Source organism: Sinocyclocheilus grahami, unplaced genomic scaffold, assembly GCF_001515645.1.
Source record: "Sinocyclocheilus grahami isolate Dianchi unplaced genomic scaffold, SAMN03320097.WGS_v1.1 scaffold277.1, whole genome shotgun sequence".
NCBI classification, from domain to species: Eukaryota; Metazoa; Chordata; class Actinopteri; order Cypriniformes; family Cyprinidae; genus Sinocyclocheilus; species Sinocyclocheilus grahami.
Genome location: NW_015505456.1, coordinates 2226692 through 2231493, shown reverse-complemented (window position 1 = coordinate 2231493; position 4802 = coordinate 2226692). Strand labels below are relative to the sequence as shown.

The following is a 4802-nucleotide window of genomic DNA, read 5'->3' as shown; positions in this document are numbered from 1 at the left end:
ATACTGTGTGTGTGTGTGTGTATATATATATATATATATATATATGATATATTACACACACACAGTAATAAATGTATTTACTGTGACAAATTTGATCAAACTGGTTGTTAATATTATGATAAAAGAACACTTAGACTTAGAACTCACTTTGAGTTTGTTTTATAATTAGTAAATTATTATAACCACTGTATTTCTGTACTAAAGCTTTATTATCTACATAAATGTTAAGCCATTTATTGTACACGCTAAACTTTAGCTTTGCTAATTATGGTAACGGCCCAAAATAAACCAATAGTTTACAGTCCCATTCAAATGTCTTTTATTTGCATAATTCTTTATACGAGTTCATTTAACTGCTTTGGTGCAAAAACCAACCGGAGAAAGGAAAGAAAATAAAAGGAGACGCTAAAGCAGTTAGCATCATTAGCTTTGTATTCAGATGAGCGATTTCTGTGCTAATGTAACTTAAGAGCGAACTACACGTGAATAGAACACATGTTTAATGTCCATCTGTGACATGCAGTGAAAGGAGGGTTTGCATAGCAAGGCTGGAGATTTCTTACCGTAAGGCCAGTAAAACGGCAGCCCTGTACAAATCAAATCCACGGGCACAACAAGAGTATTTCCGGTAGAACGCGCACCATTAAAGCCGAAGGCATCATGGGAAATTGAGTTCATCTGTAAAAGATTATCTTGATTCCTGACCAGATCTGGTGTATTTTTAATTCACAAATTCTGTGTAATAATAATAATACACTTTATTTATTAATGTAAATAAAGTGTAAAACTCTACAAGTACATACTGATTTTTTTTACATTGTTTAAAGTTCTCTTTTATTAACTTTTCTTTGTTTTTTATTCGTTTGTTTGTGTTTTGTATGGTTAGGTGAGATTTCTCTGACCCCCCTTATATATATAAACATGCATGAATTAAGCACTATTTTTTTCTCAAATGAAAGCTGTATCACTCCAGTCAGTACAGTGTTGTTTTATATTTTAAGATTGGATACATAACAATTCTACATAACTTGCACTACAGTTTTTTTTGTCAGACTTCTAAAGACATGTCAGTGGTGGAAAAATATTGCTCACACTGTAGACAGCTGCCCACTTACTCTGTCCCTGTGGCTTGTGACCTTAAAATACTAAAGGGCAACTGAGTTCATGGGTAACCCACGCTTACTATTTTAACCTGTGAATGTATACAAGGCGGTCTGCAGATACAATCTGCATGCATTTTGGGGGAGAAAAGACCCGTGAGCAGTTATCTTTTCTATATTTCTCAGACCGTACCAGTGCAGGTGTGTAGAGATTTGTGCAGCCTTCCAATACAATCTGAAACACCAGCCTCGAGACTCGTGTTCACAGATGGACAGAGATAAATATAGATGAAGCCCAACAAGCATAGTTTTCAGTTTTATTACAGAGCTGCTGGCAGTAAATCTCTGCTGTAAATGAATGGGCTCAGAACTGAATCTTGCAAAATTATATCGCACATGTAGCCACGGTTTAAACACATCTTCAGATGATATGTAAAGCTATTAGCTATTTAATATTAACAATACAGTTTTTTTTACAGATTAAAGCTGTGTTAGGAACAGCATACTATTATTCTGGAATTTTGAAAAAAAAAATGGATTTTTGAATTAATAATAATAATAATAATAGTTATATATATACACACACACACACACACACACACACACACACACATATATATATATATATATATATATATATATATATATATATATATATATATATTCACACAGACTTTTAAACACCTTAAAAATCACTTTAAATATGTTTTGTATTTAATACAACCTCTGTATATATATATTAGTATTTCATTTTTTCTTTTTTCATTATATTTTAGTGAATTTCTCTGAGACCGTACATGCCACAGTTTTAAGTCTGGTCCTGTACAGAGCACATTCAAGGCTTTTTAGAGATATCAAATGTTTGGGGGTTTGATCATAAACGCACCTTCTCCTTAGTCTTTAATTATGACTGAAATTGACAGAATTATCAAATTTAGCACTCTTAGGGAAATATGATAATGTTTTGTAATTATCATTTAAATCGGGCTAATTTTCAAATTGTTTGTCGTGAATAAACATATTGTGGGGTTTCAAATCGGAATATGACTTTTCGTTATGAAACGGGGCATCATTTTCATACATGTTTTCTGTAGAGGACACCAAGACAAACATCATGTTAATCATGCATTTTGGAGAAACACGAGTCAATAGGGGAAAAACAATTATAGATCAATATTCCTATGAAATATGAGATATTCATATAAAAGTATCTTATAGAAGTTATTTCTTCCATTATTCTGCTTATTTTTTCATTATGGTTTGCCCCAAGAACACATTGATATGCAAATTAGATGCAATGTAAAGATACATTGTATAAAATGAGAATACCAATTTATGGACATTTATATCAGATCATTCTGTTATATCTTACATAACATAGTTGTGAATCGTCTTTGTACAAAGTTTGGCTAAAATAGCTTGAAACTTAAAAACTGATTAGTGAATGATAAAATAAAACCTATACATGCCTTGTCCTCTACAAAGGACATAGAATAAAATATCTTGTTTCAAAAATGTTTTTTTCTCCATTTGTTTCTTATGCTCCAACCAATATAATGACAAAAACAACAATTCACAAAACTTGTTTTTTTTTCAGGTTCTCAGGAGGATATTAGTTCATGTCCACTAGATGGCGCTGTTGCATGCAGATTAACTGGAAGGAGGCCATGGAAACTGGACCAGAGTTTGGTATGCACGTCTGGCCTTTGCACAGTAACATTTGATCCTGTGCATTAATTTGATCTGGACAAACCCCCCTCCCTCATGTTCCTTCATGCTAAAGATGCAAGTTTAGATGTTTTCTCTGCTGCCGCGTGCGTTAGTCCTCCAGGATTCACCTGGGGGGGTTGCATGCCAGCCAAGCGCTCTTTATTGACATAGGAAATCCATATGCCTGGCATTTCCCTTAATGAGTTCTGCAAGTGCGCGGCTCCTTCCGGTGACTCATGCTGCACTTGTGTGGACCGGAGACTGTGGTTTTCCATTTACCTCTGGAGCTCCGCCACGGCGTCTGCGCTGCTGTAACCCGGCACGCTTTCAAAACCAGACAGCTACAGAAAGCCCTCCCTCTCCCCCGGCTCAAAACAATGGAGCCACATCTGCCCCAGTGCTTTAATGGTGCTGTTGGCCTGAAAGTCTTGTTGAATGTGAGAGAAAGAGCAAAAAGGAATGCTTGGGTCACACTTTCACGCTGTACTCTGTGTTAATAATCCCAGAATGCTCTTAAAAAGGAAGACGGCAGGAAAAAGTGGCGCAGTGAAACTCTTGCATGACAAACACAGTTATTGGCAATGAGTGGTTTGTCTTTTTTTGGCTTGAATACTTTAGCTGCTAATGTACATAGGCCATAAGGGGAACCAGGGCTAGTTGTCCCAATTATTATATCTTAGTAATATTCAGTAGTAGAGTTTTTATCATCATATATTACTTGCATAGAGTCTTTTGTATTTACAAACATGTCAGTTTATGGCAAATTGCATGTTTAATGTATGGAAAATTTGTATAATCCAAAATTGCTGTTTATGTAATAGATTTTAAGTATAATATATGTATATGTAATATAAATATATGCAATTTATTTAATATTACATTTTTAATATTTTTTAAATATATATTTTTGTTATTATATTACTAATGTGAGTGTGTGTATGTATTATATATATATATATATATATATATATATATATATATATGTATATATAATACATACACACACTCACATTAGTAATATAATAACAAAAATATATATTTAAAAAATATTAAAAATGATATATATATTTTTTTCCATTGTTATTTTATATATTATTATATTCTGTGTATGTTTGCACAGCATGCATGTTATAAACAAATAATTATTTATAACAATGCACCAATAATGGTAGAATTAATGGTAGAATTTTAAAATGAAATTTTACAAAAAATTCAGGGTAATTTTAATATTTTGAAATGTTATACAAAACGACAAAAAACGAAAAAGTTTGGTATTATTAATGGTATGATTTTATTTTATTTTTTTGTCTTTTTAGTTTTTACACACTTTTATATAATAATGTTCAGTAGTTTTTTGTAGTCAAAATTTAAATGTTTCTTCACAGAAATTGGCATTCAGAAGCAAGCCTGCGCTGAGATTTATTCACTGGAGTTGATAAGTGACAACTATCCCAAGTAAGTAGCTAATATTTTACAATTATGGGTTGTGGGAACTTGTTCTTATTCTGTTGATATACAGGGAAAAGATGAAAATATTACAGATGCTATAATGAAATATGGTGACACATATTTCCAAATTTTGTAGTGGACAAAGAAACCAAACAATCCCAAGCTCTGAAAATATCTTCTGTATTTATATTGGAGGTTTTAGTAGATGCATGCTGCTAAAGTGACCAAAACAACCACTTAGTGTATGCTCTGGTTATGAGCTGTAGTCGTAGTTTTCCTCCTGTATTGCTGGAATGGGGGAATGTTGTCCTAGACTGACCCGGAGTTGCTCTCAGTTCTACCCGTTTGCTGGAAAGCATTAGCATGTTGGACCATAGTGAGTTTTTAATACAAAATAACCACGTAAATCTCTGCCCGGTTTCAGATTTAACCACATTGTTAATAGTCTTCCAGTCAAACGTACTTCCAGGCCAATGTTCCTCTGTGGTTGGTAGTTCTTCCATCTCTATTCAAAATAAATGTTATCATGGAGAATACTGTGCT

General features: G+C 33.1%; 1 protein-coding gene across 1 annotated transcript in view; it reads right to left on the bottom strand.

Annotated features, from left to right (window-relative positions):
- Positions 1 to 609, bottom strand: part of LOC107600081 (GDNF-inducible zinc finger protein 1-like) — a 6853-nt gene extending 6244 nt beyond the window's left edge. The window contains exon 1 of the mRNA XM_016291870.1: positions 564 to 609. The gene's annotated coding sequence lies outside the window, so the exon portion shown is untranslated. The remainder of the gene's footprint in view (positions 1 to 563) is intronic.
- Positions 610 to 4802: the final 4193 nt, after the last annotated feature.